The sequence below is a fragment of the Leptidea sinapis genome, chromosome 16 (assembly GCF_905404315.1).
Source record: "Leptidea sinapis chromosome 16, ilLepSina1.1, whole genome shotgun sequence".
In the NCBI taxonomy this organism is placed as follows: domain Eukaryota; kingdom Metazoa; phylum Arthropoda; class Insecta; order Lepidoptera; family Pieridae; genus Leptidea; species Leptidea sinapis.
The window spans coordinates 1,585,304-1,608,993 of NC_066280.1; the positions used below are offsets into that span (position 1 = coordinate 1,585,304).

The 23,690-nt window shown below is 38.3% G+C and overlaps 1 protein-coding gene across 2 annotated transcripts in view; it reads left to right on the forward strand.

Annotated features, from left to right (window-relative positions):
• The first annotated feature begins 5,491 nt into the window (after nt 1–5,491).
• The window catches only part of LOC126968603 (protein sidekick-2-like), a 98,383-nt gene continuing 80,184 nt past the window's right edge, over nt 5,492–23,690 (forward strand). For both annotated transcript variants that reach the window (XM_050813631.1, XM_050813630.1), the window contains exon 1: nt 5,492–5,700. The gene's annotated coding sequence lies outside the window, so the exon portion shown is untranslated. The remainder of the gene's footprint in view (nt 5,701–23,690) is intronic.

Genomic DNA, 23,690 nt, shown 5'->3' on the forward strand with positions numbered 1-23,690 from the left:
CACATTTCCGATGGCTTAAGACTGCATTATCCCCGAATACGTCCTTTTTTTTTCAATTGACAGAACAGCGTCTTCGGGTCAGCTAATGAAAGTATAATAAAAACGCTAAAAGCGGTCAAACATTTAAAAGATATTTGATGACCAAATAGGTGAACATTTTTTCTAATGAAAATAAGGGATGAGACGAGCAGGATGTTAAGCTGATGGTAATTAATACGCCTTAGCCATTACAATGCAGTGCCGCTCAGGATTCTTGAAAAACCCAAAAATGAACCTGTGCGGCACTACAATTGCGCTCGTCACCTTGATACACAAAATGTTAAGTCTCATTTGCCCAGTAATTGCACTAGCTACGGCGCCCTTCAGACCGAAACATAGTAATGATTACACATTACTGCTTCACGGCAGAAATAAGCGCCGTACCCATTATCAAGCCGGCTTCCAGTCAGTGTCGCAGCGCCCCGAGCGATCTGAACAGTAGCAACCTTGACTCCCAGCACTGCGGATCTCGAAGCATTCAGCGGTGCTTACGAAACAGAACATTAAACACCAGCCTATTATATAAGTTCACACACCTCTTTTGACTCCACATAATGGATCCAATCATTTACCCCAATTACTAAAACAGGCTTCGCTCAATCACATAATGGTTTTAATTCGGCATACGCTTATTATATAAACAAATACACTTTAACAAGCTAGGCTAGGTATTTAAATATGACGGACGATACAGAAAGTGTTCTTTAAATTTAAGCATTAGCATCAATTACTAACACTTATTTTATCTTGTGCACATTTTGACATACTAACACAGACTTAATAAAAAAATACACACGCAAACACACACACACACACTTGAGAAGAACTGGCGCAAGAAACTCTGGAGGTGTTTTTATATAAATATGGATTACAATGTAATATCGTACAATTTAATATATAAAATTCTCATGTCGCGGTGTTTGTAGTTGAACTCCTACGAAGCGGCTTGACCGATTAAATTTTGAGTGCATATTGGGTAGGTCTGAGAATCGGACAACATCTATTTTTCATCCCCCTAAATGTTAAATATGGTCCACGCCAAATTTTTTTTTATTTTTTTGACATTTTTTTTAAATTTGTTTGATTATGAGTCAGCATTAAAACATACATACAACTTCAATTTTTCACCCAGCTACGATCAACAGTTACTTTTGTATCGTGATTTTAATATCGGCAATACAACGTTTGCTGGGTCAGCTAGTATATATATATATATATATAATTGTAGAACCTGACGGATTGAAAATGAATCGTGGCGCACCTTATGGATATTTTCCTGCAGTCATAATATACAACTAGGTCGAAATTCGCGTAAACATACATTTTTTATGTAACTCATCATTTTATTAGATACTGACAGTCCACCAATTGTCACACAATCTTTTTCGTGCAACGATGGTATATAAAGTTCGAACAGAAAGAAAGAGTAAACACACAATTTGCTTTTAGTATGTATTAAATTTCGTAACACATTTGTTTTGTACATTTTCTGAGATCATGTTTAGCATGCCCAACAATAGACTTACTAACTTAATTTAACCGAGAAGCAGGATGTTATTATATGGTTTTAGTTTAGTAGTAGTAGTAACATATATAACATTGATCACTAAAATGTAGATTGCCGGAGAGCTGGCCCACCGCTCAGTCAACAGTTGGATCAGTTCAAAATGTCAGATAAGGTTGAACAATCTGAATCCGTTGAATCTCGCAGCACACCAGAGTCGTCGTCGGAAGGTGGTGGCGTCACTAGTCTCCGTCTTCAATGATGTGACTCACACAGTAGAGTGTAATGAAGCTCGGCAGTTGTACACCTGGTAGTGCCAAGACCAGGTACTGGTAGATGATTAAGGAAAAGAACGTCATAACATTGCTTTTATTTGCATTGTTCCCGTAACGCTGAAGATCGTGGCAAGTGGAGGCGCATTGCGAGGGTTGTATCATCCACCACAGATACATCTTGTGTGTACCTACAGTCTCATCATGCAACCACGACCACTCTGTCAAGAGTGAACGACTAATGTCTACTATGAACGACTATGTTCCAGTTTCCAGCCAGCATGACTCACAGTCAGCACAACTTCCGAGATAATGAGGGCCTGTCTTTTGTAGCTAACTGTAGTAAATTACACATTACTTAGCAAATATAAGAAATAATGTTCAGTTAGACACTATAATATAAGGTTATTGAACTATTTATTGTATTATAATCAACATAATTGATTAAATCATCAAATTAATGCTTCATGATCAATTATTAATAAGGCGATAGGAAAATGTAAAAAAAACGTACATTGATTAATTTTGTAACAAATTTGTACATTTCGTTTAGTTACACTTAAAAAGTAAGCAAGTTGCCTGCCACCATTCAAAATATTTTAAGAATCGAGATTCAATTGTTCGTAATAATGATACCGTATGTTTACAAGACTGTATTTTACTTACAACAACTACGAAGATTCTGACCATATGACTGGCCCTGCCCCGTTTTCAGAAGTGTCATAAAGGATTCAGCCTCATATAGTCTGAAAAGATTTAAATTTGCCGCTTTTGAATGTGAGGTATAAAAAGTCAGCTTAAAATGCAAAAATAATATTAAATGTAATTTTCGAGAATTAAGACGTGTTGTGTGGAATTTGTCCTTTTTGATTGTTTGTGTCAACAACTCACTCGGTTGCTTGTAAGAAAACTTAAAAAAGAAGTGGAAAAATAGTGTAGAGGTTTGAATGAAATTGTCCTCATAAAACTGCAATTGTAAATTTATGTCGATTTGAGTTGTTGTGTTGAATTTCACGTAGTTTTAATGACGTATTGGTATTGTGAAAAGATAAAGCCCATATTAGAGTATTAGAGGTGTAACGCTCACATAGAATGCGTTTACGTGTCAAGTAGTGGATTGAGGATATATAAAATGTTGGCTTTAATATTTTTGAACAGAAAATTATTTCTAGCCACCCTCATTACGTATTTTGTGTGATTGCTCTTGGTTTGAATATTATGAAATTCCCTTTTGTAAGGATGGTTTTGCGCTGCCGTCATTTTTGAAGGAATTAGCCTTTGTAGATAAAATAAAATGTCTATTTATAATTCCGTGTAAAATGTAGCTAGGTTGGACCTCTCTGGTTTGCTTTGATCGGAGATGGTAAATTTTGAGCCGTAGCAACACCTGCATTGCCACAATGCGGTACCTTAGAATTAAGTAATTCAGTGATATGTTTCGTGATTGTTATTTTCTGTAGATCTTTTCGTGTTGTAGATATTTTCTCTGATCTATTTATTATTGAAATTAGTATTGAATGAGAATAAACGGCCCAGTTACGTAACACACGTGCGGGTAGACGGCTCGCGTCGACTAAGAGAGCTTTCGCACTACGTCCGATCCGTACCCATGAAAATACGGTCCGGTGTAGTCTTAGAACTATTTCTAACGGTTGACGCAAAGAAATCGAATGATGGAAGCCGGATCCAGTGTGTAAACTACTATAGAAATAGTTCTACGACTACTTCGGACAATGTTATCACGGGTACGGATTGGATTCGGATCGGACGTAAAGCGAAAGCGCTCTAAGGGACCGCGATCAGTCACAACACACACAATAATATAATAATATTATAATATCAAAGGTTGATGAATACATCATCACCACGAATAACCAAAATGTAGAATGAGCTTTCTTGTGTGGTGCTTCCCATGATACAACATGCAAAAACGCATACAAGGTGTGTCTAAAAGGCTCTGGTGTTGCACCAGAATATGGGAAGCTATGATCAAAAATAATATATAGAAGTTCTCAATGAAAATTACAAGTTCCAAATAAAGATAAGAAGATCAATATGAGCTAATGGTCTCAATAATTAAACAAGAACCTTTCTATGAAGATGAGAAGGTCTCAATGAAGATTAAAAGTTTTCTATGAATATAAAAATTTCTCCGTGAGGATAATAAGCCGTCTATGTTGATTTGAAGTTTTTAGTGACGTTGATATTTCATTTGATTGAACGAGGATATGATCTACTCAATTTTAAGTGGCATTGTCATTTTTTTATTTTTATTTTATGGAAAAGGAGGACAAACGAGCTTACGGGTCACCTGGTGTTAAGTGATCACCGCCGCCAACATTCTCTTGCAACACCAGAGGAATCACAGGAGCGTTGCCGGCCATGAAGGAAGGTGTACGTGTGTACGGTGTCTGCCCATGTGGTCAATGTGATTTAAGTTGTATTGATAATAATAGACTTTGTAGTTATTTTAATTTGACTACCGCAATTGCGCTACCCAGCTGCATGTTATAAAATTTATTACGGACGGATATAGATTTTATAAATCGGTAACAATAACGTTAAATATGCATGCATCGTCATATAAATACCTTTCATAACGATGTCACACCTCAGATAAATCTGATATGAATGTGCCAACTAAAGAAAATCAATATTAAATCAGCGAGAATATCAGAGCAGATTTTACGGATAAGTGCAATAGCGACAACTGTAGCGCACTAACAATTGTACAAAATACAATATTCGTGGAGCGTTTCGCCGCGGTCGTTGGAGACGTAAGACGGAATAAATCCCTCGCATTAACATAAGACGGGCCGCGACCGGCTGAAAGGAAACCGTCTCGTCGTCCTTGTACAAATGGAAGCCACAAATCCTCACAATATCCAATTGCGTTAAAGAAATGTCCTAAATTAAATTGATTCTGACGACAGACTCTCCGGAACTTGCCATGAACTGCCCCGTGGTAGTCGCATGCTGACGAGATCCTGATAAGTCCCGCTACACACTCCCCACTGACCCGATGCAATAGTCATTGGGATATTGAAGTTTTTATATTCTTAGAATTTTGTTACCTTTGAATTATTTTGCTTGCCAGCTACAGAATGTTTCACCGCTTCATACATAATATATCGTTTGGAGAGGGAACTAACGGCAATGAAAGAAAGTGTCATTGAACTTCAGTTATTAAATGACATCAAATAGAAGATGAATAAAAAATCTTTCATCATAGCGGCTACATACAATGTATTTTCATTTGAGAATCATTTGTGGCTCTGTGTTCTACGGGAAGGTGCTGGATGTATAAATATTACGTACAAATTTTATATTTGTAGTTTAATTGATTTTGCAGTATATTCACGGTAAGAGCTCCGTGCCGGTAGCCGAAAAACAGTCGGCGGGCGCAGCGCTCGGAGATCTCCGGAAGACGCGTCAACCAAGCGTCGACGATCTCTGGAAAATTGAATTTCAATGTCACTACGGTGCAGATGTAAAAATGATCGGAAGTGTGCGATCGTTGGGTGCGCGCGCCGCGGCGGCAGGGCGGGGGTGAGAGCGGGGGCGGGGGTGAACGTGGCGGGGAGGGGGTGAACGAGGGGGAGGGGGTGAACGCGGCGGGGAGGGGTTGCGCGCGCCGGACGCAGCGCGGGCCGCGGCAGTATCCCGGGCCGACCGCGCGGGGTGCACGTCGAGTGTGTGTTCCGCCTTACCGCCGCCCGAGCGCCGCTACCCGCCGCCCGCGCGTATAGCGTACACCGCGCGGGAAACTGCCGCGCGATCACTTTGTTGGTGCGGATCATATTAGTATTGTGTTGTATTGTATGTAACTGTTGATGATGTGAGTTTGTTGCTGAAAGGATTGCTCACTTTCGCCGCCGTGCTGGTGTAAGTTCGTGATAACTTTACTCATATTAGTTATGTGAGCCGATCTATGTATTTAAGAATAAATTTAATTATGTGATTATTACCAAAAACAATTTGTAACTTAAGTACTCTCATATTAAAATATATGAAGCATTGTTATAGTGTTTTCTATACTATGGAATTGCCACTAAACAAAATAATAATTACAGACTTGGATATATTGTGATGACATAATATATTATATAGTGTCAAAAAGTTAAATTATTCATGTTTAATGTACATTTGCGAAGAGTAAAATGTCAAGCCGCGTGCGACTAGAAAGAGTAACGTTAGATAGCTATGCATTTTCACACCGAGGAAACATAATTTCCGGAGTTGGGTACCAAACCTGAGTCTAAACATAAAATCACTTCGCCAACGATCCCGCTCGGCCGTGCCTCACCTAAATGGAAACGAAAGTGACAATTTTTTTTGGATCATTTAATAATATCGCAACCACAATCGCTGATACAATCCCAATATAACTTAATTATTAATGCCAACTGAACCGTATGTTACTCATTTAAAACTGAACTCAGTGTGTACGAAAAAGTTTCTCTCTTTGGTCCTACCGGTGGGAAAGACCTATCTTGATATTATAATATTCAAACAATAACCAAAAAATTACAAAAATTGGCAGTGGGCAGGGCACATAGTTCGATTGACAGATTGGTGGGGCAGAAAAGTCCTCGAATGGCGACTAGGTACCAGAAGACGCCGTGTTGGTAGGCCCCCACATGATGGACCGACGATCTGGTCAAAATCACCGGAATACGTTAGATGAAGGCAGCGCAGACCGATCGCCGTGGAGATCTTTGGGGTGGCCTTTATCCAGCAGTGGACGTCTTCAAGCTGATGATGCATGAATGAATGAACCAAAAAACAAATGGTTTAAAAGTAGCATTGTCAATATCCGTCTGTGTTAGCTATACTCGAAGAAACTTCAGCTTGTTGTATCACTCTTCTATCATGTAACAATACCAGAATACTGGGTTTCGAAAGCTCGAGCGATATCTAATTCCATGGACTCCTGGAAGGCTAAGCCAAATTAGCTTCAAAGTTACTGGGGTCCATAATAGAGGCATACGTTTCTTCAAGCCCGCACACAGTCGATACGTTCCCTGAGGTGCTGATACCAGGCCTGGACCCCCGAGCTTCACGCTCACCCCACGATTAACCGCATTACTCAGTAACTAAAATATCATGCACACCACCTGGATGTGTGGTGCTCCATCATAGTGCAGTTCTCGAAGAACCTTCTTCCACCTATAATCAAACTTAGGAGTTCTTTTTCCTTGATTAACGCGAGTGTTACACATTTAAATACACTTTTAAAGGATTAAAACGCGTGTAATTGAAATTGTGTTTTTACATTAGTTGTTTGCGTAAAACTTACAATTTTAGTTTTATTTTAGATAACCCGACGTTTTAAGACTTTTCCGGATCTCGTTTTCAGGAGTCCGAGTGCAGTCTCCCTGAGAACTTAGGGATGCTTACTCGAGTCTCCCCAGTGTGTACATTGTTTCAGAAAAATGATTACTTTTTGCCATTATTTCAATATCATTATATCTACCTACGTAGACGGAAGCATGTAAATTAATAATAGGGGAAAGGGCTATGTACATAAGCATATTTGTGCCGTGCGGTTAATCGCATGACAAATCGCCTCATGAAACCGCATCGGTACCTCTTTACATAGCTAAAGTAAATCGCAAGTGACAACGCTATATTCTTTCAAAATATTTTGGTGATCAGGTTTCTAATTGAAATACTAAAACATTATTGAATTGTGTTACTGCGTTAAAACTTTTCCGCCATCCGATTTTAATCTTGTTTTTGGACTGCGATTTAGTAACCTGCGATCGAGTTAGTTAGTTAGTTAAATGTTAGTTCCCATTAGCCCTTAGCTTGTTACGGCGCCTTCAAACCAAAGCATAAAGAGTGCATACAACACACGTTTTTAAGAAAATAAGGGACGAGACGAGCATGACGTTCAGCTGATGGTAATTGATACGACCTGCCCTCCTGAATTATATTTTAATTATAATTGAGCTCGTCACCTTCAGACATAAGATGTTAAGTCTCATTTGCCCAGTAATTTCACTAGCTACGGCGCCTTAAGACCGAAACACAATAATGCTTACACATTACTGCTTCACGGCAGAAATAGGCGCCATTGTTGTACCCATAATCTATCCCGCATCCTGTGCAAAAGAGGCTCCAACTGGTAAATTAATTATATTATTTCGATTAATGGTCGCTGCAAAATTCAATCTCGTAAATTATCATTTATTCTGCATTTCATAATTCTCCAGGAGAATTTTTAATCAAAATGGTACTAACAATTTGCATGCGGTTTACAATATTATAACTCAAGTAGATAAACATGTAAAGTATTTTCGTTAAACATCAAAGTGGGGTGAAGTGATCCGAGCAAAAGTATTAACAACCTCGGGAATTTGTTTCTGTTCGTTGGTTTGGTAATTATATTATATGACAACAACTTTAATTTCCAGTTTAATGCTATTTTCAGCAAATTATTGCATTGCTTTGAATCTAAAAAAAGTACATCTTCACGTCCAAGAGACATTTCAAATAGTATTCATTTGAAATTTTGAAATTTTTTTGAAAATAAGTAAAATAATAATTAAATAAATTTATTAATATTACTTGTCAAATTGGGATATTATCCCCATCATCTGAATGTGTGGCGGTTCTTCATAGTGCGGTTTTCCAGTAGCGTCCCTGTTCGAGGTTTCCGGGACGATACGACATGGGTACCTTCAAAAAAAGCGCGTACACCTTCACTAAAGGCCGACAACGCTCCTGTGATTCCTCTGCTGTTGCAAAATAATATGGGCGGCGGTGATCACTTAACACCACTTACGCTCGTTTGTCCTCTTTTTCCATAAAAAAAATCAATTTTGCTAACGACGATACTATTGGCTACCCTAAGGTGTACTCAAATTAGAGTCACTATGTAATATGCATTCAATTTTAAATGTTAAGACTGCGTGTAGAATAAAAAGAATCAGTTTTCAAGAAATACTTAAATTGAATTTTTCAAAATGACAAAATTAAAAAATAACGTATAATGCCGGTCAGTTTTATTAAACCTAATTCTGTTTGTCAACATTGTTTTGTAGTATAATTTTTTATTTCTGAACATGAAATTCCTTTCATACAAAACTCTCCACAATTAAAACTGCTGCAGAGACTACAGCTTCAATATCTTCGAATTGCCGTCCTTGAACATAGAGAGCATTTTATATACGCATCTGGAACGATAAATTATATTGTTGTTGATAAATTATATTGATATAAATAACCATACAGACGGACTTAAAAAAAATTCAAAAATGGTACAATTGGCGCTAGAGAATCCTAAAACTTAATTATTATAAAAAAAATAAAGATGTAAATACAGGCAGAGGCTTTTTATGATACAGATTCATACAGTTATTGTCCATTATCAGATTGACTAACACACACACTGCTTTAGCTGAATGAAGTTTGTATGAAGTATCCCTAAAGATTGCGACTTCTAAAGATGTGTTTTAATCCTAGAAGTGAGGGTTACACTTTAAAAACATAAGAATGTTTAGATTTACAAGAGCAACATATCAAGCCAAATTCCTAATATGCAAATATTAGGGTTGAGCAGGTTATCAACTGTAAAGTAGATCTTGTTGATGAAGCCACAATCTGATATTTTAACAAAGCATACAAGATTTTAAGACGATACGTCACACGAACGGTTAGCATAGTTGGCAGAGCACTGACACGGAACGCCAGAGGTCGTGGGTTCAAGTCCCGTATTGTTCATTAAATTCTGTTTCCAAATTTTATTTGTGTCTAAAGATATTGTAAACCCAGTTCTGTTTATTGATATTGTTACGTTAGGTTAGATGTGCGTGTAGGAGGGTGGTGGGGGGAAATTAGACCGCCGAAGAACGTTAACATTGACGGTTTAAAGCGAAAGCGGACGGATGAGGGCTCTGAATAAAACATTCAATCTGCGAGAACGACTACTCTACTTGATTAGCGCAAGTGGCGCGTCGGGAGCCAGCAACCGGCACCATGCCAGCCTAGCACACGGGATTTGAGTAGCTTTATTGACTTAATCATATAGTATTATAATGTTGTAATTAATAAAAACGATTGCTAAATATGTCAATCAATGTATTTTCATAGCGACTATCTGTTTTCGAGACTCAAAGGAGAGGTTCAGAAAAGAGTCTTGTTTCGTGAACGCTCACAGTCCTTCGTATCCAAATCTTCTCCCATACTTTCATTTAGTATGCCTAATAATGCCCGATCAACTGGTGAAATAGAGATTATCGTCTCAAGATATTGCCTGGAGCTCACGTTCATTAAACACTCTGTAATTTCGGAGAGTAAGGAGATAATGGCAATATGGCGGATGCGATCCGTCACCTTTACCTTTATTTCTGGAGCTGAGCTCTAATAGGTTTCCACGGATGTCTAGAGATGGACTGAGGCAGAAATAGTGCCGAAAAATAAACCATCCATAACCATATCAGTATTGGGCGGGGATTTTGAGTGGGAGTAGCAAGTTTTTGTATCAAGAAAAACCTGTTATTTGGGATCCAAAAAATCCAAAGAAGATCTTCTTTTATACAATTTAGTTTTCCACCATCATTTGAGCAGCACCTTTCTACTCGGCATGTTCGTAGCAAATGAGATGAAACAGAGATTCGCGTACACAATTCGCTTCAATTGTGATGTGCCGTCCACTCTGTTGACGCTAAATTACAAGTAATCTTACACGTTTTATTTTATGTCAATACGGGATGAGACGAGCAGGACGTGCAGTTGTTTCTTGACCTGCCCATTACAAGGCAGTGCCGCTCAGGATTCTGGAATAACCCAAAACTTCTGAGCGGCACTAGAACTGCGCTTATCACACCTTGAGACATTATATTTTAAGTCTCATTTGACCAGTAATCTCAATAGCTACGGCGCCTTTCAGACCGAAACACAGTAATGCTTATACAATACTGCATCACGGCATAAATAGGCGCCGTTGTGGTACTCATAATCTAGCCGTCATCCTGTGCAAAGGAGCCTCCGACTAGTAAATACTATATTTATACTCTACGTTGCCTGTAAGTCCAATAACACTTAGACTTATTTAAAATAATATTTAATGTAATTAGTAAGTGATTATTGTGTTGGCGATGCTAATAAATAAATATGGTATACTCATATCGATATTTTGTTAATCTGGTCATGCTTGGTTATTGTGGCCAGCAGTTTGGGACAAATGCTAGTCTACACTTGTAAGCGAGGCGGTGGCCTCATTGAAAACTGAAACAAATATGCCTTATATTCTCAAATATTCAGTGTTTCAAATTGTAGTAACAGATTTCGAAACTACAATAATATTATTTATAATATAATTGAGAGCAAAATTTAAAGAAATAAACATCTTGACTGTTAGGCTACTACTCGGCTAATTCGAGTTAGTAAGTCTTTTGTGGGGCGTTGTATAACATGCTTTTACTAGAAGATCCCAGAGCATGTTCAAAACAAATGTATAACGAAACACAAAAGAATTTTTAAAAACCGTTGTGTGGTAAGGGTTACTATAAAATAATTAACTATAAATGATACTACAGATTGGGAATAAAGTGACCGCCCTCAGGCTATTGAAGAATAAATTTTATTGATCGATTTTACATTGTTACTATATTTTGTATAAGGAACGAATCCCGCTGAGAGGATAGTTTTAGTATTTAATTAAAAAAAATATATGAATTTGAAAATAATATATAATATATTATATTCAATAATTGTAGATAGTGATATGTGTGTTAATTAGGAATTCTAAATTATTTTTCGTAATATTTTTTTTTTATATTTAATTAATTATTACAGTGTTAATGTTATACAACAAACCGTAAATATAGTAATTGTGTTTATTTATATTGTACTTCATAGTAATATACTAACTCAATCTTAATTTTTTGTTGTATTATATCGCATTCATTTTTCATCATTCATACACTCACGCCTTGTTCCCGTCGGGGTAGTCAGAGACAATAGAATGCCACTTGCTTTTATCCTTACAAACCTCACGCGCGTCCTCTACATTCATTACTCTTTTCAGGTGCGGGTGCTTCGGAAATTTCCTTTTCTCAAAACGTCCCCAATTTGGTCGACGAATGTTCTACGAGGTCTCTCGCGATCGACTTGCCCACACACACTTGCCATCATTCTTTCTTCACTCATTAGCTCCACGTGTCCAAACCATTTCAGCATTCAGCATTATGAATTATATCTTATTATGGAAAAATACTTAAAATCCCTTCATTTAACTAGGGGCAGACTAGGGCATCCAAAGTGAAATCTCCATCGCAATCAGTCCTGAGCCACTCTCTTGATTTCACTCCATATTTGCATCAATAACTATTACCAGCATAATATTATTATTTCTTAAATATAAAAAAATGTCGAAAACTCAATAATAGCCGTAAGACAAGACATTGAATTTTGTACCGACTACCTCCAAAAGATAGATTTGCTTAGAATTTCATTTGCGATATAAATGTATTTTTTTTATCCTATTTTAAGAATCGATCCTCGAACGCCACCTACCAAAATATTTAAACTTTTAGAATTTTTCATTTTTTACACGTGTTCAATCAGGCAATGAGGCAATGCTTTCATTAATAAGAAACTAAATTAATATAATATACCACTAGTGTAAAATAAAATTTTCTCGTCCCAAATACCGCAGTGTCTGAAGACAAAGGTTTTCAACCAGTGTGTGTTGCCAGTGATTACTATAACTATGGTCATGATGAGAAAGCTCGGACTTTCCCTGCGAGATCGAATCAGAAATGAGGATACCCGTAGGAGAACTAAATTCACCGACATAGCCTAAATGATTTGCGGAAAATGGAGAAGCAGTGGGCAGGGCACATATTTCGACGGACAGATTGCTAGTGGGGCAAAAAAGTGCTCGAATGGTGACCACGTACCGGGAGACGCAGTGTTGGTAGGTCCCCCACAAGATGGACTGACGATTTGGTCAAGATCACGCACAGGAATCGCAGGACCGATTGTCTTGGAGATCTTTGGAAGAGGCCTTTGTCCAGCAGTGGACGTCTTCCGGCTGATGATACGTTACAAAATCGATAAATGATGATACGTTAAAGTTATCTAAAGTTCGTTATTCTATAACCAAATTTCTATTAAACATTAATAAGTTTAAGCTTAGGCTCAATACGTAGCCTTTGATAGTCAATCTATAAGACTGCCTATTGAAATCGCCTGCGTTTCAAACAATTTATTAAAATAAATATTTGTCAAAGTTTCTACTTTCGAAATACTACCACAGAGAAAGGTTATATTATATAATGTTCTAAAAACATGTCATCGCAATTTAACAGCGATAATAAGCTTGCCTACTGACTTATTACTGGCCGTAGCTTAAATCCCAAGAAATGAATCGCAAGGTAAACCCCCGGCCCCATAACCTATCTCGCTCGCTCATCTGCAATTAATTATGACCCGTTTTACCTTTTCATTCCAATGAAGTCTAAAGATGAAATAGAATAGGTAAGTAGGTTTGAGGTAAAATTTTTTTATTAAAAAAAAAACAAATGGCTCCCTGGGAAAACCAAAAGTTCCCATGGGATTAATATTTTGGTCAAGTAGTTTTAGGTAGGTAACATAGCATAGTAGCCAAAGATAAATCTCTTGTGATAAATTCTTAGCAGCTAGGCATTTAATAAACTTCTATAGATCAGCTGTCAACATTTAGTTTAAGGCATAACCTCATATTTATTTCTTCAATAGCTCAGCTCCTAGATAGACAAATCTTGCCAAATTTTCATTTATGGATTATATAAATGTAAGCTTTTAAATAGGTGATCCTCTCATCATAATAAATACGCTACCGATCAAGTTCTCGTTAGTAAGTAAAACCGTGTAGATAACACGACGTAATTGACTTGAATGCATAGAGAACTTCACATTAATTATACTAAATGTAAATACCCGGTCTATGAAGTGAAGTGATCACTTTTGTTCATATATCATGAAACCAGTTCGTTCCGGCGGGCATAACTTCATGCTGTGACCTATTGGATTGCATCCAAGCATAATAATATCAAGCGGTGAATTGCTAAGAATTTAATTTCAAATTTAAATGTAAGTACAACAGAAATAACGACTCCGTGTACAGTTCCAGGCTTTACTGGCGGCTCGAGCTCGGCCCACGTGTTCACTGTCTACTACCTCTTGTTAACACTACATAGTTTTAAAAAAATAAAGTCCTCAGTCGCGTCTGTTTGTCTGTATGTTCGCGATAAACTCAAAAACTACTGTACCGATTCTCATGTTGTTTTCACCAATGGATAGCGTAGTTCTCGAGGAAGGTTTTAGTATATACTTTGTTAAGTTTTTGTGTATATATTCCAGTGGGAGGCTCCTTTGCACAGGTTTCTGGTTAGATTATGCATTTGTGTGTTTCGATCTGAAGGGCACCGTAGCTAGTGAAATTACTGTGCAAACGAGAATTAACACCTTATTTTTCGGTTTTTCAAGAATCCTGAGCGGCACTCCATTGTAATTAACAGGCCGTATCAGCCATCAGCTAAACGTCCTACTCGTCTCGTCCCTTACTGTCATAAAAAAATTGAGAGTAACTCCAGGCTCCATGCATGTTCCTCGATTATAATAGTGAAGCCGCGTTTCATGCTAATTATAAATCGAGGTAAGATATGATCGGGATCTTGTTTAAATAGTTCTAAAGAAGACCGAGAAACGTTCAGCCTCATAAATTGCTTTTGTGCATCAATAAGCATTCTGGGAATTTAGTGCGGTAAGTATTTTCATCCCTAAGCTACGCTTACTACAAATCTCAGTTTTTCGGCAACATGACGATTGCTATAAAACAGATTTTTAATTAAATTATTAAATCTTTCGTGAGATATTATTAAGTTATTTATTAATACGGCCTTAATCACGATTTATCGGTGTGGGTACCGACTAGTTTCGGACAATTCGGAGGTCCGTCATCAGGGTGAGTGTAGTGGGTTCTCGATAACGTCCCGTCTGTTACCATATATACTAGAGATAGATATGCAACTCAGGTTTTTATTTTGTAAAATAAGTGTACCCAGGCTAAGAGATGACGCTGCGTTATTTTTACCCTCTTAGCGTACCGTTGCCGCTGAATGGCACTAATTATGTTTATAGTTTTTACTATTGTTTACCGTATATATAGTCCGTTATTATTTATAGACCGTATAGAATGCAATATGTCTTGTGTGGGTGGAAATTCTTATTCATTTATTAAGTTCAGCAGTTACCTTTAAACAAGGAGAGGCATTCAATAGTTACAGCACGATGGTCAACTCTTGTTTTAATAAGTAAGTTAAGTGAGTTTTTTGCTATCAATAGCTCCATCTATCATGTATGTTAAATTGTTGCCATCGTGGTGAAGTTGCAGCGTACCTAATAGAATAGGTGGCAGCACTTTGAATGCAATTTTTTTTCATGTGCCTATGTAGGGAAGTTGCACCCAAGCACCAAGTTGGAAGTTGTCTGTTACTGTGGACTTGTGCTCGTAGTGCGCGGCCGGACAGGGCGCCATTGGTAATGAGTAATGACGAGCACGGTATCACAGACACTTTCTCACTAGTTTTTTTTTAAATTATAATATGTTCGGTCACAACCATTGTTTGCTATAGCGTTCAGCGTATATTCGGCAATAAACGCAAGCTGTAGAATACAGTGGAGAATTAGCACTTAACATGTCATGCAAATCTTGGTTAAATTGTTTCATCAATCATAATTCATTCTTATCCAAACTTTATAAAACGCATCGACGAATCGACAACAAGATTTCCATTTCCCAAAAACAAGTGTTCAAATGTTTTCATCATATTCAATCCTATAAATTTTCCAGCTTCACCAGTCAGTATTTTGTTTCCAAAGTGTTTGTACTTTTTCACTATTTATTGAACGCCCCTCGTACTTAATATGTTTTATATAATTAATATTATTTCATTAAAAATATTTGTCTTTTCAGAATTAGGTAATAACATGAGATAATTGCTTCGATTTTCTTACCTTTCAAATGGCGTGCGTCCGTGCCGAATGGGATGTCGCTATTCCAACTTAATGGCTCACAGGGTTGCCCCGCATGTTTCAGTATGACAACTCTCTCTGTTATCCCTACTTAAACAATTTATTGAGATAAAACCTTTAGTTGCTCGAAGAAGATAGCGGTAAAATAAGCGAATTATCATAAAACGTTTACTGGCCGCTGTGGATTACGTATGTTTAGAGATACATACAATGAATGACAAACATAATGCCAGTGCTGCGAGCTGCGAGGAGCTCTACGTCACACTGCGGCCATCGCCCGAACGGGTCGCTCCCTGGGTCGCGCGCCTGCTCTACTTTATAGAGCGATTTAGCTCGAGTTATGCCTGGACCCTATCTTAGTGTTTTATTCGCCAAGTGTATCAGCGAATAAACCTTCGGACAGGATATTAACTTATTTATTATGTAATAAAGAGCAACAGAACTTTGCCAACAATTTACGGATACCCGCCGCCCGCGCTCGCCTCCTACATTATTAATATCGTATTATTCGTGTTTATATCTGCTTCAGTAATAACGCTAAGTAATATTACTTGTCTTACTTTTACAATATATTTTATATTTCTTGTATTTTAGTATATTATGTCCTTTATGTTTTAAGTAGCGATGGGTTGTCGACGTATTTACTTTGAACGAAACTTGACCGTTCATTTTCTTTCGTCGACTAGTCGATGGACTTGTTCAAATCGTTGATTGTAGTTCACCATCGACGGTATTGTAGACGCTAGACAAAACAGTCAATTATAAATTTACGTTGCGATGCGAGACTGAACGACCGAATCGACTCTATGGGCTCCTCGCGACCGCCGTGGCTTAGAATAGACTATATTAATTCGTCATAATGACATGAATGAATACAGAATCAATTAGTAATATTAAAATTTAATTGTTATAATAATGTAAACTTAATCAGGATTCTACCAGCTAAATTAAATAAAAGCACATTACAAATCATCATATTTTGGCAATCTGAATATGTCGGGTTTGTATGTTCTCCTCTACACAACATCGCAAAAAGGAGAAAACGGCAGAACAACAGTTGAAACTAAAATATAGTTGATGTGCGGTGACGGGCGCAGTAAAGAAATCAATAATAGTTGTTATGTTCCGCGAATACATGAGGAACCCACGTGATAGAAGACACAACCAAAAGGTCTTCTGGTGTCCATCTATCCAATTATCTATTTTTTACGCAAAAGGAGGACAAATGAGCGTACGGGTCACCTGGTTAAGTAAGCGCCGCCGCCCACATTTTCTCGCAACACCAGAGGAATCACAGGACCGTTGTCTACCTTTGTGGTGTACGCGCTTTTTTGTAGGTACCCATGTCGTTTTGGTGTCTATCTATCCAATTGTCATTTTTTTATGGAATAGGAGGACATACGAACGAATTGTGTTATTGGAGATCACTAAATTAAATATTTCGTGCTACATCCACCCAACTGTCCATCTCACCTTTACTCACAATAAGTATAGCTCTACAACATTTGCTTTAAGAAAGAAACAGCCATATTGAACAAAATTAATTTCGAAAGAACATCACTACATGAGTCATGACCTCCAGACGAATAAAAATTGAGCTTCACTCTCAGAGCCATAGAATACCACAGACGGAGCTGTTAAACTAAAATTAAAAAAGTGATATTCTAAATAATTTGTTATTTTTCAAAGTGATAACCCTCACTTCTGGGATTAATTACACAAATTAAATTTATAAACAGAGATGTAGGACTCGAAACCGCGACATCTCGCGTTCCGTACGAGTGCTCTTTCACTGAGCCAACCGTTCGAGTAACGTATCGTTGATAAATCTTGTATTTGTCTTGTTCAACTCTCAGGTTGTGGTGAGAGGTCGCGGGTTCGAGGCTCGCATTGTTCATATATTTAATTAATGTGAAAGACTAAATATTAAATATTATTCATTTTATATTTTTCAAATTAATGTATTGCCATCAGAATAATTTTATCAAATTAATGTATTGTCATCGTTCCTCGATAAATCTACGAAGTTTGAACGAAATTTGGCAATTAAAAGTGGTTCAAATTCGAGCCCAAATGAGTCGATTACAAACAAATATACATACAGGTCAAGCCAATTAAATGCATGTTATTAAACACCTTAATAAAATAGCAAAACTAGGAAAACAATTCGAAATACTTGTTACGAATTGCGATTAATTATTATTATCACGAATTATGAGGTTGGAAAACACTGTTATAAAGAAAATACATCTATAACGCTATATATTTTTCTATAATAATAATAATAATATTATTTTTGCCTTTATTAGCAATCTATAAATAAGTGCAGTTACATTTCTAATCTTAAATCTACTATTTTAATTTGATTATATAAAAGTACTTATGTAATAATTTACTATATTTAATAATATTTAATAGACACCGGTTTCTGGATTGTTTTGCTTTTCAGCATAGGCCTACCCAAGTTTTCTCCACAAAGATCTATCCCTTGCTGTCCTCATCCAAGTCGCACCTGCCACCTTTAAAATATCATCTTCCCATCGTCGATGCTGTCTTCCTTTATTTATGGTATTAAATCTTGGACACCATTCTGTCACTTTACCATTATTTTTCTATAACGCAGTACCAATCAACCCTGTTATAGGGAGTATTATTACCTGTATTTATAAAATACGTGATAATTAGAAGATAGTTTGATCTGCTTACTTCAATATGTCATCGTGTCGAATATGATATTTAATTTGTGTATTAATCCTAGAATTGAGGGTCATCATCACTTTAAAAACATAACAAATTGATTAGAAATACAAGAGCGATATCTCAAGTCAATTTCCCAATATTTGCAATATTGGGGTTGAGCAGGTTATCAACTGTAAAGTAGATCCTGTAGATGAAGCCATAACCTGAGAGTTGAACAAAGCATACAAGATTTTATCAACGATACGTCACTTGAACGGTTTGCTCAGTTGGAAAGAGCGCTCGCACGGAACGCGACAGGTCGCGGGTTCGTATCCCGCATCGTTTATAAATTTTGTTTTCAAATTTTATTTATGATATTTAATGTACATTAGAGTCAAACTCGCACGCATGTTTTTAATAATCGCTAATAGCTTGCAGTTTATGTATCAACAAATGAGAGCTCTCTTTGTTTTGATTTCAATCAATTAGGAACTCGTTATCGAACACCTGATAGCCTCCTCGAAGTCTGAAGAATGATAGAACTTGAACGCGGCGGAAGACTCCTACTGTTATCTTTGAAACAAATCAAAATCTGAAATTATATGTTTGAATATCAGAAAAATATATTTGCTGGATTGTGACTCAAATATACTTTTAATGCTTACTATAATACTGATATTAAAGTGTCTGTCACGTCTCATACTAACATTTCACTATATATTCTAGTATTTAATACTATATTTCAGCGGTATGAGATTATTATTTTATGAAATGAAGAATTAAAATTTATTACAACATACCAAAAACCTCGGAGATCCATGTTTAGTAAAATCCTAAAACATAATACGTCTCTCTATCGTTTCTTTTGTTATCCATGACGTAATGTTCATTTATTTATTTGCAAATTTATCCGTCAACAGAACCTTTAGAAAGTAAGTAAACAAAAAAGAAAAAGGTTTAGAATAAGAGTAAATCTCTGTTAGTCTTTCTTGTTATCCGGAGCAAAGTTATTGTTGATAAAGTTGTAAATGCTGAAGTGAAGGGATTACAAAGGGACCGCCGCTGTTTGCGTGGCGACTCAGCTGTTTCAATGTTACACAAAGAGTGCGGTGACGTCGAAGGGCGCGGCGAACACACACACAAAAGGAACACACACTCACCACACACGCCATAATATTTCATAACAAGCCCTTATCCAATTAAACATATGAATAATAGTTATTCACGATTGGCTTATACATAATATATTATTCATATTTCAATATTGGTATTTGTTGACGTTACTGCAAAAAAATCTTTTTTTATCCGGGATTATCCAGATTGCGGTAATACGAGCGCGCTGTGGTTTGAAAGAGGATGTTGTGACATGGACTGAAAAAGGAATGCCGAAATAATTTGGACACGTGGAGCGAATGAGTGAAGAAAGAATGACGCATCAAATATATAAGGCAAGTGTGTGTGGGCAAGTCGGTCGCGACCTCGTAGAACATTCGTCGACCAAATTGGGGACGTTTCGAGAAAAGGAAAGGTCCGAAGCACCCGCAACCGGCGAGCATGTATGAAAAGAGTAATGAATGTAGAGGAAGTGCGTGAGGTTTGTAACGATAGAAGCAAGTGGCATTCTATTGTCTTTGCCTACCCCGACGGGAACAAGGCGTGAGTGTATGAATGAATGAATAAATGATAACTATCTAGAAATTATTGAACAGCTTGATACCTTATATTTAACATACAAAATAACAATTTTTGAACATTTTCAAGCATCTTCAACTTGTGAGTTTTGTGGCATAAGGTCTTCTTAGTTCCATTGTCACCGTCGATCGAAACATATTCTAGAAGTATATGTGGCGTTTCTATATCTATATGTATCTATAGTTATACTACATCGTTCGCGTAATATAAAAAAAATGTTATCTTTCACGAATATATTGAACACGACCTCTCTGACAATGCGTGTTTACGTAAGGCCTCATTGACCAAGCCGGATTGGTTACTCGTAGTTGTAACATTGCAATGCAAAAAGCTAAATTAAAGTAATATATTTGAGGCATTATCTATAAATTGATAATCCTACCGTGGAACTCATATTGAGCCATATTTAAAAAAATATTATTGAAGTCATTAATAATTTAAGTATAAATTGTAACTTGTTTGTTCTACGAGCTACGGCTACGCGCTACGTTCCCAATGTAGCTACGGTCTATGTAGTTACATCACTTACGAGTCGCGTGCTAGATCACGCGCTACAAATTATACATAGTCTGACAATAAATTCTGTAATAATCCTATAATAGTAGTAGAGTAAAAACCCTCACGGGTTATCACTTTGAAAAATAGCATTTTTTTTTTTATGGAATAGGAGGACAAACGAGCGTACGGGTCACCTGGTGTTAAGTGATCACCGCCGCCCACATTCTCTTGCAACACCAGAGGAATCACAAGAGCGTTACCGGCCTTTAAGGAAGGTGTACGCGATTTTTTTGAAAGTACCCATGTCGTATCGTCCCGGAAACACCGCACAAGGAAGCTTATTCCACAGCTTTTTAGTACGTGGAAGAAAGCTCCTTGAAAACCGCACTGTGGAGGATCGCCACACATCCAGATGGTGGGGATGATATCCTAATTTGTGGCGTGTCGTGCGAAGGTGGAATTCGATGGCAGGAATCAGGTTGAACAGCTCTTCGGAACACTCCCCGTGATAAATGCGGTAGAAGACACACAATGAAGCGACATCTCTACGCAACGCCAAATGATCTAGCCGTTCACAAAGCACTGGGTCCCTGACAATTCAAGATGAAACTGGGGTGCGCCAGACCAGAGATGACAACAATACTCCATGTGTGGCCGGACCTGCGCTTTCTAGAGCGCCAGAATGTGGGCCGGCTTGAAGTATTGCCGTGCTCTATTGATGACGCCCAGCTTCTTCGAAGCCAATTTGGATTTGCCCTCCCTTTGCCACGGAATTGGCAATCGCTCGAGATGTCGAGACCCAGTATTCCGATACTAGGCGAGGCTTTAAGGGAAGTGTTGTTGAAGAGCGGTGATACGGCAAATGGGGATTTTTTAGTAGTAAACGCGCAAACTGGAGTCTTTTGGGGGTCGAATTGGACAAGGTTCAATTTACCCCATTCCGCGACCTTCTCGAGAGAGGACTCGATAGAAGACACAAGTTTCTCTTGCATGGCCCGTGTATACGGCATCACCAGTGCTGTCGTCTGCATAACAATGTATGTTGGAGGTGTCCAACATATCATTGATATGCAGAAGAAACGGCGTGGGAGATAGCACAGAGCCTTGGGGCACTCCAGCGTTCACGGGCTTGGGATTCGAGCAAAAACCGTCGACATCGACTTGTATTCTACGCCCAGTGAGGAAGCTGGAGGTCCACTTGCATAAGATCTCGGGAAGCCCAAATGATGAAAGTTTTGAGAGGATTGTTTTGAGAGGATTGATTCTCGCAAAACTTCCATCATTTGGGCTTCCCGAGAGCTTATGCAAGTGGACCTCCAGCTTCCTCACTGGGCGCAGCATACAGGTCGTTGTCGACGGTTATTGCTCGAATCCCTAGCCCGTGAACGCTGGAGTGCCCCAAGGCTGTGTGCTACCTCCCACGCTGTTTCTTCTGCATATCAATGATATGTTGGACACCGCCAACATGCATTGCTATGCAGACGACAGCACTGGTGATGCCGTATACACGGGCGATGCAGGTCTCTCTCGGGAAAACGTCGAGCAGTGCCGGGAGAAACTTGTGTCTTCTATCGAGTCCTCTCTCGAGAAGGTCGCGGAATGGGGTAAGTTGAACCTTGTCCAATTGAACCCCCAGAAGACTCAAGTTTGCGCGTTTACCACTAAAAAAACCCCATTTGCCGTATCACCGCTCTTCGAGAACACTTCCCTGAAAGCCTCGCCTTGTATCGGAATACTGGGTCTCGAAATCTCGAGCGATTGCCAATTCCGTGGCCATCTGGAGGGCAAAGCCAAATTGGCTTCGAAGAAACTGGGCGTCATAAATAGAGCACGGCAATACTTCAAGCCGGCCCACATTCTAGCGCTCTACAAAGCGCAGGTCCGGCCTCACATGGAGTATTGCTGTCATCTCTGGTCTCGCGCACCCCAGTATCAGCTCGATTCATTTGTCCGCGTGCAACGCAGAGCAGCTCGAATTGTCGGGGACCTAGTGCTCTGTGAACGGCTCATCACGGCGGATCACTTGGCGTTGCGTAGAGACGTCGCTTCGTTGTATGTCTTCTACCGCATTTTTCACGGGGAGTGTTCCGAAGAGCTGTTCAACTTGATTCCTGCCGCCGAATTTCACCTTCGCACGACACGCCACAAGTTACGATATCATCCCCACCATCTGGATGTGTGGCGGTCCGCCTCAGTGCGGTTTTCAAGGAGCTTTCTTCCTCGCACTACGAAGCTGTGGAATGAGCTTCCTTGTGCGGTGTTTCCGGGACGATACGACATGGGTACCTTCAAGAAAAGCGCGTACACCTTCCTTAAAGACCGGCAACGCTCCTGTGATTCCTCTGGTGTTGCAAGAGAGTGTGGGCGGCGGTGATCACTTAACACCAGGTGACCTGTACGCTCGTTTGTCCTCCTATTCCCTAAAAAAAAAAAAAAGAACTTGCGTGTTCCGGTCGGGTAACTGGAAAGCTGCTCGCCGATTTTTACGACGTTGTTTGACTTCACACGGGCGATTTGCCGCTTAAAAAATCTGGAGGCACGGTTATATTTCCTCTTAAGATCTTTGCAGTTCGGATTCCTTGTGCCCAGCGCCGCAACCCAAGTTCGTTACGCCTGTTTTTATATTATGTTACAAATAAAAATGTATTAATTTTTTATGATGAAAATAATCTTAATAAACTTATAATAATAAAAATTATTGTAAATTTTATTAATTTCATAACTTTATTATTATTTCACTACCATGTCAATTAAAGTTTTGTTAAAAATAACATATTGCTGATGATGGAAGAGCGGAGATACCTGGTACAGGCATTATTTGCCTAAATGGTGACTCCAGCCATTAACTGCTGTAAACCTATGTTTTTAAGAGAAATATTATAATAAAATTATTAAAAATTTCGTGAGACATTTAAACGTCCCATCTCATACTCAATGTATGTATGGGAGTATGAGATTGGGCGTTATCGCGAACCCAC